We start from the raw sequence: 14,317 nt of genomic DNA on the forward strand, positions 1-14,317 counted from the left end.
CATGCCGATGTGACCCAACCGTCTATGCCATAACCAACCTTTAGAGGATTTAGCAATGAAGCAAGTTCTAGGTTGAGCCTTTTTAGTGAAATCAACAATGTAAAGATCACCTCTATGTATACTGGTAAAGACCATTTTATGATTGTCTCTACGAAACACTTGGCAATCTACTTCAGTAAATAGGACATTGAAACCGAAATCAGCAAGTCTAGACACTAAAAGTAAGTTGTAGCCGAGAGATTTAACGAGCATAACATTTTGAATGGAGCTATCATGTGAGATGGCCACCTTACCGAGGCCAACCACCTTACCCTTTGAGTTGTCACCGAAAGTGACATACTTTCGAGGACCATCATTTTCGGCAAGCTCACGAAACATGTCTTTATCTTCGGTCATGTGATCGGTACATCCACTGTCAAGAACCCATTCCTTTCCTCCTGCCATATATCCCCGAAGATTTGCCATAAGACCAAAGTGTCTCATTGCATCATCAAGATCAAAGTCATCATCATCATCATCCTCATCATAGTATCCAAGTTCAACATCGTCATGTGGTGGATCAATTCCTAGTGAGGGTGATTCATTAGTATCAGTTTGACGATGATCTCCTCTATGAAGTCTAGTAGCTTCGGAAATAATATCGCTAATAATTCCAACATTTCCTTTGGCACGCATAATATTAGTAAGTTCAAATAGACAATTACCAAACATAGGATCATTGGAATTCATCTTACTCAAGGCAATAGAGTTATGAAGAATTTCATCCAGATTTTTCAAAGAATAATTAGGAAATCGTTCTTCAAGAAATTTCCATATAGTGTAGGCACACTCAAGAGTAGGCAGTTTTCCAATCAAGTTTCTAGGAAAGCCTCTAGTGATAATATTAACAGTTCTAACATTTCTAATCACGTCAATCGACTCATCAAGGGTAGGATGCATAGGATCAACATGAGGTGCTCAAGGACTAGCAATGTACTTGTTCAAATGATATTGATTGGAAATTACAAGCATCTCATTTTTACACTCATGAAAATATTCTACATTAAGTATAGGCACTCTATGCCTAAGACTCCCCAAAGTAGACTCATCCATCTTCCTCCAATGGTGATTAAACCAAAGCAATGGAGACCAAGCTCTGATACCACTTGTAGGATCTAGAAGTATGTCTAAAGGGGGGGTTAGACTACTTGACCAATTAAAAACCTAGCCTTTTCCCAATTTTAGTCTTTGGCAGATTTTAGCTATCTTAGCACAAGTCGAGCAATCTTCACACAACTCAAGCAAGCATGCAAAGACTATATGAGCAGTGGAAAGTAAAGCATGCAACTTGCAAGAATGTAAAGGGGAAGGGTTTGGAGATTTCAAACGCAATTTGGAGACACGGTGATTTTTGAGCCGTGGTTCCAATAGGTGGTGCTATCATACATCCACGTTGATGGAGACTTCAACCCACGAAGGGTAACGGTTGCACGAGTCCACGGAGGGCTCCACCCACGAAGGGTCCACGAAGAAGCAACCTTGTCTATCCCACCATGGTTGTCGCCCACGAAGGACTTGCCTCACTAGCGGTAGATCTTCACAAATTAGGCGATCTCCTTGCCCTTACAAACTCGTTGGTTCAACTCCACAATCTTGTCGGAGGCTCCCAAGTTACACCTAGACAATCTAGGAGACACCACTCTCCAAGAAGTAACAAATGGTGTGTTGATGATGAACTCCTTGCTCTTGTGCTTCAAATGATTGTCTCCCCAACACTAAACTCTCTCTCACAGGATTTGGACTTGGTGGAAAGAAGATTTGAGTGGAAAGCAACTTGGGGAAGGCTAGAGGTCAAGATTCATATGGTAGGAATGGAATATCTTGGCCTCAACACATGAGTAGGTGGTTCTCTCTCAGAAATGGTAAGTTGGAAGTGTAGGTTTGTTCTGATGGCTCTCTCCACGAATGAAGAGGAGGTGGAGGGGTATATATAGCCTCTGCACAAAATCTAACCGTTACACACAATTTAACAATCTCGGTGGGACCGAATTGAGAAACTCGGTCGGACCGATTTAGTGAACCTAGTGACCGTTAGGATTTTTGGTGAGACCGACATGCAACTCAGTAGGACCGATATGGTTAGGGTTAGGGCATAACATAGTCTCGGTGAGACCGATTACACAAAATCGGTAGGACCGATTTTGGTAATAAGCTAACCAGAGAGTTGGTCAGGCAAACTCGGTGAGACCGATTATACAAACTCGGTGGGACCGATTTTAGTAATAAGCTAACCAGAGAGTTTGCATTGTAATCTCGGTAGTACCGATTTCTCAAACTCGGTGAGACCGATTTTGGTAATGGACATACACAGAGAGATTACAATCCCATCTCGGTAAGACCGAGATCCCTATCGGTGAGACCGATTTGCCTAGGGTTTGTGGCAGTGTCTATGACATCTAAACTCGGTGGCGCCAGATAGAAAGAATCGGTGGGTCTGAGTTGGACTTTACGTTTAGGACATATGTTGATGTGAGAAAGTAGTTGAGGGCTTTGGAGCATATCACTAAGCACTTTGAGCAAGCAACCCATTGAGCAACACCTCATCCCCTCTTGATAGAGTTGGCTTTTCCTATAGACTCAATGTGATCTTGGATCACTAAAATAGAAAAATGTAGAGTCTTGATCTTGGAGCTTGAGCCAATCCTTTGTCCTTAGCATCTTGAAGGGGTTCCACATCCTTTAGTCCATGCCACTCCATTGTTGAACTTGTCTAAAATATACTAGGTAAAAGTGTTAGTCCAACAAGAGATATGTTGACATTAATTACCAAAACCACCCAGGGAGCACTTGTGCTTTCAGTAACGTAATCAACAACAACTAAAATATGTGTATAACCATTAGAGGCGGGAAATGTCCCATATAATCAAAGCCCCAAACATCAAACAGTTCAATAACAAGAGAATAATTCATAGGCATTTCTTGGCGTCTACTAATGTTACCTATTCTTTGACATTCATCACAAGATAAGATAAACTTACGAGCATCTTTGAAGAGAGTAGGCCAATAAAAACCAGATTGTAGTACCTTGTGTGCAGTTCTATCTCCAACGTGGTGTCCTCCATAAGATTCAGAGTGACACTTGCGTAGGATCTGTTCCTGTTCATGCTTAGGCACACAACGTCTAATAACACCATCTACTCCTTTATAAAGGTGTGGGTCATCCCAGAAGTAATATCTTAAATCATAAAAGAACTTTTTCTTTTGCTGGTATGTGAACTAGGTGGTATAAATTTAGCAACAATGTAATTAGTATAATCAGCATACCAAGGAGCAGTACGAGAAGCATTGACAACCGCTAATTGTTCATCAGGAAAGCTATCATTAATAGGCAGTGGGTCATCAAGAACATTCTCTAACCTAGACAAGTTATCTGCAACGGGGTTCTCAGCTCCCTTTCTATCAATAATATGCAAATAAAATTCTTGGAGCAAGAGAACCCATCTAATGAGTCTAGGCTTAGCTTCTTTCTTTTCCATAAGATATTTAATAGCAGCATAATCAGTGTGAATAGTAACTTTGGAATCAACAATATAAGGTCTAAACTTATCACATGCAAACACAACTGCTAAGAACTCTTTTTTCAGTAGTAGCATAATTTCTCTGGGCAGTATCAAGAGTCTTACTAGCATACTGGATAACATTCAATTTCTTATCGACTCTTTGCCCTACAACAACACCTACAACATAATCACTAGCGTCACACATAATTTCAAAAGGTAAATTCCAATCAGGTGGCTGGACAATTGGTGTAGTGATCAAAGCTTTCTTAAGTACTTCAAATGCTTCTACGCAATCATCATCAAAGACAAAAGGAATATCTTTTTGCAATAAATTAGTTAGAGGCCTAGAGATTTTAGAGAAGTCCTTAATGAACCTCCTATAAAAACCGGCATGACCAAGGAAACTTCTTATACCTTTTATGTCCTTGGGACATGGCATCTTTTCAATAGCATGAACTTTGGATTTATCAACTTCAATACCTCTCTCAGAGATCTTGTGCCCCAAGACAATGCCTTCATTAACCATAAAGTGACACTTCTCCCAATTCAGGACGAGACTAGTGTCTTCGCATCTCTGCAAAACTCGATCAAGGTTGCTCAAACAATCATCAAAAGAGGATCCATAGACGGAGAAGTCATCCATGAATACCTCACAAATCTTTTCACAAAAATCAGAGAATATACCCATCATGCATCTTTAAAAGCTAGCAGGTGCATTACATAAACCAAAAGGCATACGTCTATAAGCAAAAGTACCAAAAGGGCAAGTAAAAGTAGTTTTAGATTGATCCTTCGCTGACACAGGTATCTGAGAGAAACCAGAATAACCATCTAGAAAGCAGAAATGTGTGTGTTTGGATAGTCTTTCTAGCATTTGATCAATAAAAGGTAAGGGGTAATGATCTTTCTTAGTGGCTTTATTTAACTTAGGGAAATCAATTACCATCCTATAACCTATAATAATTCTTTGGGGATCAATTCATCTTTATCATTAGGAACAACGGCAATACCTCCCTTTTTAGGAACACAATGGACAGGGCTTACCCATTCACTATCAGCAACGGGAGAAAAAATACCTGCCTCAAGGTGCTTTAGTATCTCCTTCCTTACCACTTCCTTCATCTTGGGATTTAATCGTCTTTGAGGATCTCCAACTGGTTTGGCATCGTCCTCCAATGTAATTTTGTGTTGACATAACATGGGACTAACGCCCTTAAGATCATCCAGAGTATACCCAATAGCTGCTCGGTGCTTCTTCAGAGTTTTCAATAATCTTTCTTCTTCTTTCTATGAAAGGTTAGCACTAATAATAACAGGATATATTTCTTTTTCATCAAGATAAGCATACTTAAGATTGTCAGGTAAAGGTTTGAGTTCAAACACGGGATCACCCTTGGGTGGAGGGGGATCCCCAAGAATTTCAACGGGAAGGTTATGTTTTAGCATAGGTTCCTGTTTAAGGAACACTTCATATATTTCCTCTCTTTCCTTCATAAACATATCGTTTTCATTGTCTAGCAAGTATTGTTCTAACGGATAAGTTGGAGGAACAACAATGGAAGCAAGACCAATAATTTCATCCTTACTAGGTGGTTCCCTTTCACGAGGTTGTCTACTAAACTTAGAGAAATTAAACTCATGGGACATACCATCTATGCCAACAGTGACAATATTCTTTTCACAATTAATCTTAGCACTAGCTGTATTCAAGAAGGGTCTACCAAAAATAATGGGACAAAAATCATCTTGTGGGGAACCAAGAACAAGGAAATCAGCAGGGTATTTAACCTTCCCAGACAAAACTTCAACATCTCTAACAATCCCAAAGGGTTTAATGGTATCCCTATTAGCCAGCTTAATAGTGACATCAATGTCTTCTAACTCAATGGGTGCAATGTCATGCATAATTTATTGATATAAGGAATAAGGTATTGCACTAGCACTAGCACCCATATCACATAAGCCATGATAACAATGATCTCCTATTTTAACAGAAATAACAGGCATGCCTACGACAGGTCTACTTGTCTTAGTATCTGACCTAGCAATATTAGCAGTATCACCACAGAAATAAATAACATGCCCATCTAAATCCTCATCCAAGAGATCTTTAACCATAGCAATACTAGGTTCAACATTAATTTTCTCAGGAGGTGTATAAGTCCTAGTATTACTCCTACGAACAACAGTCGAAGCTTTAGCATGATCCTTTATCCTAACAGGAAAAGGAGGTTTTTCAACATAAGCAGTAGGAACAATAGGATCACTATAGGTAATAGTCTTTTCTTCGACTATAATAGGTGCAACTACTTTCACTTCAACAGGGGGATTATACTTAAACCACTTCTCTTTAGGGAGATCAATGTGAGTAGCAAAAGATTCACAGAAAGTAGCTACTATCTTAGAGTCAAGTCCATACTTAGTGCTAAATCCACAAAAAGCATCGATATTCATAAAAGATTTAACACAGTCGAACTTAGGTGTCATACCTGACTCCTTACCATTGTCGGAACCCCAATCTTTAGAGTCGCGTTTAATTCTTTCCAATAAATCCCATTTGAAATCAATAGTCTTCAGCATATAAGAACCAGCACAGCAAGTATTGAGCATGTTGCTATTATCAAGAGAAAGCCGAGCATAAAAGTTCTGAATAATCATTTCCCGAGAGAGCTCATGGTTGGGGCATGAATATAACATTGAATTAAGCCTCCCCCAAGCTTGAGCGATGCTTTCTCCTTCGCAAGGCCAGAAAGTATATATGTAATTACGATCACGATGAACAAGATGCATAGGATAGAACTTCTGGTGAAATTCTAACTTCAATCGCTTATAATTCCAACATCTCGTATCATCACATAGCCTATACCATGTCAATGCATCTCGATTCAAAGATAAAGGGAAGACCTTCCTTTTGACAACATCATCGGGAATACCTGCAAGCTTAAATAATCCACAAACTTCATCCACAAAGATAAGGTGTAAATCGGGATGCAATGTTCCATCTCCTGCAAATGGATTAGCTAGCAGTTTCTCTATCATACCGAAGGAATCTCAAAATAAATATTTTCATAAAGTTCAGTCGGATGAGGAGCAACTCTTTGCTCTTCTGGTTGGGTGAAGATACCCCAAACAAGCCCCTCAAAGGATTGGTTTCCATAGTGACAAGTAACAGAAAATTTCAGCACAGTATATAAATGTTTCCTTACCAAGTTCCACTCACCAAAAGCACTACACTCCCCGGCAACGGCGCCAGAAAAGAGTCTTGATGACCCACAAGTGTATGGGATCAATCATAGTCCTTTCGATAAGTAAGATTGTCGAACCCAACGAGGAGCAGAAGGAAATGATAAGCGGTTTTCAGTAAGGTTTTCTCTGCAAGCACTGAAATTGTAGGTGATAGATAGTTTTGTGATAAGATAAATAGTAACGAGTAGCAAGTAAATAAAATATGTAAAGTGCAGAAAGGTGGCCCAATCCTTTATGTAGCAAAGGATAAGCCTGGACAATTTCTAATAATGAGAAAGGAGCTCCCGAGGACACATGGGAATTATCGTCAAGCTAGTTTTCATCACGTTCATATGATTCGCGTTCGGTACTTTGATAATTTGATATGTGGGTGGACCGATACTTGGGTACTGACCTTACTTGGACAAGCATCCCACTTCTGATTAACCCCTATAGCAAGCGTCCGCAACTACAAAAGAAGTATTAAGGTAAACCTAACCACAACATTAAACATATGGATCCATATCAGCCCCTAACGAAGCAATGCATAAACTAGGGTTTAAGCTTTTGTCACTAGCAACCCATCATCTACTTATTACTTCCACATGCCTTCCTCTAGGCCCAAATAATGTTGAAGTGTCATGTAGTCGTCGTTCACATAACACCACTAGAGGAAAAGACAACATACATCTCAACAAAATATCGAACGAATACCAAATTCACATGACTACTAATAGCAAGACTTCACCCATGTCCTCAGGAACAAACGTAACTACTCACAAAGCATATTCATGTTCATAATCAGAGGAGTAATAATATGCATAAAGGATCTGAGCATATGATCTTCCACCAAGTAAACCAATTAGCATCAACTACAAGGAGTAATCAACACTACTAGCAGCCCACATGTACCAATTTGTGGTTTGATACAAGATTGGATACAAGAGATGAACTAGGGTTTTGAGAGGAGATGGTGATGGTGAAGATGTTGATGGAGAGTGACCCTCTCCCAATGAGAGGATCGTTGGTGATGATGTTGGTGATGATTTCCCCCTCCCGGAGGGAATTATCCCCGACAGAACAGCTCCGCCAGAGCCCTAGATTGGTTCCGCCAAGGTTCCGCCTCGTGGCAGCGGAGTTTCATCCCGTAAGCTTGCCCATGATTTTTTCCAGGGTAAAAGCGATGATATAGCAGAAGATGGACACCGGAGGCCCGCGAGGGGGCCAGGAGATAGGGGGCGTGCCCTATAGGGGGGCGCGCCCCCTGTCTCCTGGATAGGGTGTGGGCCCCATGGTGTATTTCTTTCGCTCAGAAATTCTTATTAATTCCACAAAGTTGTTTCGTGGAGTTTCAGGACTTTTGGTGTTGTGTAGAATAGGTTTCCAACGTTTGCTCCTTTTCCAGCCAGAATTCCAGCTGCCGGCATTCCTCCTCCTCATGATAAACCTTGTAAAATAAGAGAGAATAGCCATAAGTATTGAGATATAATGTGTAATAACAGCCCATATGCAATAAATATTGACATAAAAGCATGATGCAAAATGGACGTATCACCGCCGAGGGGGCCTCAGGAGCTTTGGCTGCAGCACATCGACTGCCGCACCCCCGCGACCGAAGCGGAGGTCGAGGTTGTCGCCCTTGGCAATGTCTTCATGACCCGAGGCTGGGGCAAGGTCGCCAGGGTCTGGCGAACGGGGGCACCCTCGTGATTCACCTAGAATACGATGGCACCTCCCTGATGCTCTTCAAGGTTTTCGACGAGGAAGGACGCCGGCTGGAGTGCTGCACTAGAGACAGCGGCCGGAGCCCTCGAGCGGCGAGGACCAGGCCTGCCGCCCGCCTTTCCGGCAGCTCCTTTGGTAGCAGCGGGCGTGCCGGAGGGTCCATCGACTCCCACGATCTTCTTCTGACTCCGGAGACGAGCGACGACAGTTATGAGCCACCGAGCTCCGGTCGCGCCTGGCGGTCGGCGCAGTTGATCTGGATGGGGTTGGCGCCGGACCCACATGGCCCACTGTTGATGATGGCGTCTGCTGCTGCGGCTCCAGTAGTTAGGGCTCTTTAGGATTTGCATCTTTTGTTTCCTGCAGGGAATCAAGGAAGTACCCCGCGGGGGTATGTAAAGCGACTGTAATCTCTTTTGTTAATATGATCCTTATCGTGATGCAGTGTGAGATGCTTGTCCTGTCCCGTCTTGGTTCCTCCTTTCTAACCTCATGAGGGCCTGGTGCTCTGCGCCGACAGGTCCCAGTCCTCAGGCGGGCTTCAGCCATCGCTGGTATGCCAGGTCGCGATGCCGTGCTCAAGGCCAGGAGGTGAGCGGCCCGTGGTCCGGTAAGAGCCCCCGAGGCGCGATGCTCAGGAGGTCCCCCTTGGCGCTCAAGCAGTCGTCGCTCGATGAGAAAGGAGCGCAATATCACCGTTACAGGGCAGCATTAGGTGCATAGTTGGTGTTGCGTTAGCTAGTAGTTCAGTGGGGAGCGACTTATCTCAGGAGTTTGGGGCCATTTCTCAGTGCGGCGCCAGTCCCGCGCGTCCGTAGCTGGGGAGTTTCCCAGTGAGGTCCTCGCGAGCTTCCTCCTTCTCCCCCGCACTCCCCTTTGTGCTCTACGTCCTCGGGTCCCGGCCCTCGAGTGAGCTCAGCCGTCGCTGGTATGCCAGGTCGTGATGCCGTGGTCAAGGCCAAGAGGTGAGGGCTGGAGAGCCAGTAAGAGCCCATGAGTCGTGTTGCTTAGGTGCCCCCCTTTAATGCACAAGCGGTTCATGCGGGTGAGAGAGGAAGAGAGACCGCGGAGGCCTCGCCCAATGTTGTCCCTTAGAGAGACCTTGTAAACTCATCACGGGGAAAACGAGAATTGCCATCACAATTGTCGGCCAGCCACTGGTTGCTCTAGGGGAGTGATGAGGGCACTGAGGGCCTGGTGAGTCAGCGCCTTGCGGGGCTGTCGTGGCTAGAGCTCTGCCACTCAGATTTGTTAGCATTGCAGGGACGGACCCATGCACAAGCGTCATGCCAGGGGGAGCAGCTCCACTGGTTGGCGTCAATCTATTGAGCGGTTAAGTCAAGCAGGTTAAGCATGGAATAGTAAAATAGCTCAGACGAATGCGAGAGGGATACATGCCACTGGGTCAGGCCCGAGCGGCTTGGGGATAATGCAGCCCGAGGGGCGCCCCCAGCAAGGTAAATAAAGACATGAACAAAAGAGATACATGCCACAAGGATGGACCCACGCGGCCTGGAATGATGCAGCCCTGGGGGTGCTCCCAGCTGAAAATGGAACTTGAAAGATGTCACCTGATACTGTTGGAGATGAAGGAACGCTGAAGTAGCAGACGACGCGCGGCGAGGAAGCTGATCCTCACGAGCCTCCGTGACCCAGAGCCTCTGGAGGCTCCGGGGGCGCAGGCGGCTCCTCGAGGACCATCTCCATCTCTGCCAGGACCGCGCAATGCCTGAACTCCTGAGCCTCCAGAACGCTCCTCAGTAGGCGCCGATGAGCAGCGGACGCGTTCAGCAAGCTGAGAGGCATGCGAACGTAGCTGTGGGGTAGACCCTTGCAACGTCCCATGCGCGAGGGCCAGAGGCGCTCCTGAGACGCGGCTCGGTTGAGCCCTGACACGTCGATGCAGACGCGCAGCCCACCATCCTCGCCTGGATGGGGGGCTACGGTGGGTAAGCGGCGGCTGCCGCGCTTGACTCTTGACTCCTGCAGCTCCTGAGTGTTTCTTGTTATGAACTCCTGAGGGTTTGGCCCTCCTTGCCTCATACCTTCCTGAGGGAAACGTGCCCTGAAGCACGCCTCCAAGTGGTGCCCAAGCACCTCCCTCATGACCTTGGCAAAGTCAGTGGCCCTCCAGGAGAGAGCCCCCGAGCCTTGCCCGAGGAGGGCGTCGGGCGCGCCTTCCTATGCGACAGAGGGAGGCGCCCCTTGAACGGGCATGGATCCTGACGCAACGCCCTTGGAGGTGCCTGCCTCCTGATGGTTCAGGCCAGGTGATGTCTTCTTCTTCTTAGGGACTGCCTCGAGAAGGCTCCCGCTCCAGTGATCTGGGTCTTCGATTGCCGCGGCCTGGAAGGCACGCTCGAGAGAACACACTGCATCCTTCTCCTCACAGGGGACTGTGATGACTCCACCACTTCCTGGCATCTTGAGGACATTGTAGCCATGGTGAGTCACTGCCATGAACTTGGCCAAGGCCGGATACCCGAGGATGGCGTTGTATGGCAGGCGAATGTGGGCGACATCAAAGTCAATGAGCTCAGTACGGTGGTTCTTGCGCTGTCCGAAGGTGACAGGGAGGCGGACCTGCCCTATCGGTGCGGTAGAACCATCAGTGACTCCTAGGAAAGGCTTGGTTGGCTGAAGTTGATCATACGACACTTGGAGATTGTTGAATGTCTCGACAGACAGAACATTGAGTCCTGCTCCACCATCGATGAGGGTCCTAGTGACCTGCACATTGCTGATGTCTGGGGAACAGAGCATTGGGAGAACTCCAGCCGTTGCTGCGCACTTGAGTTGATCCGTTGAACTAAACGTGATGGCACACGTGGACCACCTGAGAGGGCGCGAGGCCTCGGGCTTTGGGAGGACTGCATTCACTTCGCGAGCAATTTGCTTGAAGATACGCTGAGAGGCTGGGGCGTGAGCTCCGCCCAAGATACAAGAGATATCTCCTGGCTCCTGGAAGCCCCCAGCCCCCTCGTCCTGATGCTGGTCTTCATTCCTCCTTGACGGTGGTGGCAGAGGAGGGAGGCCTGCATTGCCTTGCGGGCGATCCCCACGAGGCTGATCCCTCCAACCCTCCTCGCGAGGCTGGTCCTGCCAGTGGTCCTCGTGAGGTCGGTCACGCCACCCTTGGCGAGGGCCACGGTCTTCCCATCGTCCTCCACCTCTTCCTCCTCCTCAGCCATAGCCCCGGCCGTTGCGCTCGGGGCATCGGCCGAACGTTCATCTCGCACAGCTCTGAGCTCTTGGCATTCATTGGTGTTGTGGGCGTGGAGGTCGTGGTACACGCAGTACCGGCTACCCTTGGATGACTCCGGCTGATCCTTGCCTCGCTTGGTGTCTGGCTCAGCTGCGAGCACAGTCGCTCCTTTGCACTTCACATCCTTGACCTTGGGATTCTTCTCTTCCGGATCAGCAACCGGAAGCTCGAGGAGGGAGAGGCGCCCTTCCTCAACCCTGGTGCACTTTGTCGCCAAGTTGAACAACTCCAGAGATGTGCAAAAATCCTCGTGGATCGCCAGCTCTTCCTTCATCTTGATGTCACGAATGCCATCGGAGAAGGCTGAGATGATGGCTTCCTCAGTCACCCTGGGGATCTTGCGGCGGGCGTTATTGAAACGCTGGATGTACTTTTGCAGGGTCTCTCCTAGCTATTGCTTGATGCGGCGCAAGTCACTCATGACCGGGGGCCGGTCGCGAGTGCCTTGGAAGTTGGCGATGAAGCGAGTGTGCATATCTTCCCAAGAGGAGATCGTGCTGGGAGGCAGGTTTAGGAGCCAAGTGCGGGTGCCATCCTTGAGTGCCATGGGAAACCAGTTCGCCATGACTTTTTCGTCCCTGTTGGCCGCCTCGATGCCCAGCTCGTAGAGCTGGAGGAACTCCAGGGGGTCGGCAGTGCCGTCGTAGCGAGGAGGCAGATCTGGCTTGAACTTGCCCGGCCAGGCCACGCTGCGCAGCTCGGCGGTGAAGGCGCGGCAGCCTACAGTGGCCACAGGGGGCCTTTGGTGACGAAGGGCTTGATCTTGGAGGCCTCCGCGCGCTGCCGTCAGGAGCAGCACGGGGTCTTGGCGCGCTGGAGCAGGAGCGCGGTCATGGCGTGCTGGCGCAGGGAGCACACGAGCACCTTCTTGAGGGAGAGGGATCTCTTGGCAACTCTTTTCTTCCTGCGCGGGTGCTGGATGCGGTGGGTCTTGTCCAGGGGCCGCGCACCTTGGGGCCAGGGCGCCTTCTTGAGAAGGAGGCGGCGGAGGTGCCTCCGGAGCCGCGTTGCCCGCACAGGACGCAGGGCGATGCAGCGAGAGGGATGGCGCAGGGGAGCCCCATGCGGTGCTGAGAAGCTCGGTGATGCGAGCGAGCCAATCGTCATAGAGGTCGTCGATGGGGTGGTAGTGTAGGAGCTCATGTGCAAGGAGCAACGCGGCGTGCGCGTCCGCAGGAGCGCGACGAGCGTGCGATGACGAGCCTGCTGGAGTCAGCGACGGGGTAGCGGTGCGGCCTTCCCGCCGCACCGAGGGATGCAGCGACGACGCCTGCTGCTCGTTCCCCGCCGTCCCAGTGGTAGCGTGGGCGGCAGGCGATGGGGAACGACGGGGAGGCCCGCCGACGGGTGCCATCTGGACGACATGGGCCGCGAGAGCAGCTCAATGCTCGGCGCGGGCTCGGCAAGCGCCAGACATGGATGCGACGGACGACGAAACGCAAGACGGCGGAAGACACGATTCCGGCGCACCCCTACTTGGCATGCCAAATGTCGAATTTCGAGTTTCGGCACACCCTTGAGGTTCGAACTCTGGGGTGCGCGTGGATATCTCTCCCCTGCCAACTCACGTCTCGAAGCCTCGCAAGGAATCTAGGCTACACGATGAACAACACAAGAGACGCAAGGTTTATACTAGTTTGGGCCACCGTTGTGGTGTAATAGCCTACTCTAGTTTGTGGTGTGGTGGATTGCCTCAGGGGCTGATGATGAACCGTACAAAGGAAGAACAGCCTCGCGAGGGATGTTCTTGTGGTGGTGTTGTCCCTTTGGAGGGGTCGATTCGAGATGCCTCTATACTATGGTGGCTAGCCCTATATATAGAGAGAGAGGCCCTGGTCCTCTTCCCAAATATTGAGCGGGAAGGGCGCCAACAATTGGCCATTTTGAAGGGGAACATCTAGTACACTTATCCTGACTAAAGTTGGTCTCCGACTGCCAAAGACTCTGATGATAACACCGTCTTGGGCTCCATGGTGACCTCCATCCTGCCGCCCTGTTGGTCTTGGTCTTGTTGCACCGAAACGGTAACCTTTGCCTATTGCCTTGGCTTGTGCTTGCTCCCTTTGCACCAAAGAGGAAACAGGGACACTGCACAGGCCGGCGCCCACCTGGCCTCGATCGTCATGGCTTGCGTCACGCGCACCTCGCGAGGTACCCCTGCCTTGATCTCTCCACCTCCTCACGAGCCTACTTGACGAGGCTGCTCCTGAGGAAGCTTCCTGTCGTCCGCCTCGCAAGGCTTGGCCCCTCCCGAGGGTCTTGAACTTGAGCTGATGAAGGTGGGCCGCACTGGGCCACTGCTTGAGCCACGCCGCAGGCCGCAGGCAGGCAAGTCTGGGGACCCCCGGTCCCAGAACGCCAACATCATTCTCCTCCTCGATTGGTAATGTGTGTATTGAATAACTTAGCAGTACATGTGCAGTTCCAATTTTGTTCATATCTACCCTTCAAATTTCTTGGGTGCTATTATTCTTGTAAAAGTAATTGGTTATAGCCTCCATTGTTCAACAGAATATCAGCTTGTAATTGTGCATCGCTCCTGTATCGCGCTGTCCTTGGGTAG

This window comes from Triticum aestivum, chromosome 6B (genome assembly GCF_018294505.1).
Source record: "Triticum aestivum cultivar Chinese Spring chromosome 6B, IWGSC CS RefSeq v2.1, whole genome shotgun sequence".
Classification (NCBI taxonomy): domain Eukaryota; kingdom Viridiplantae; phylum Streptophyta; class Magnoliopsida; order Poales; family Poaceae; genus Triticum; species Triticum aestivum.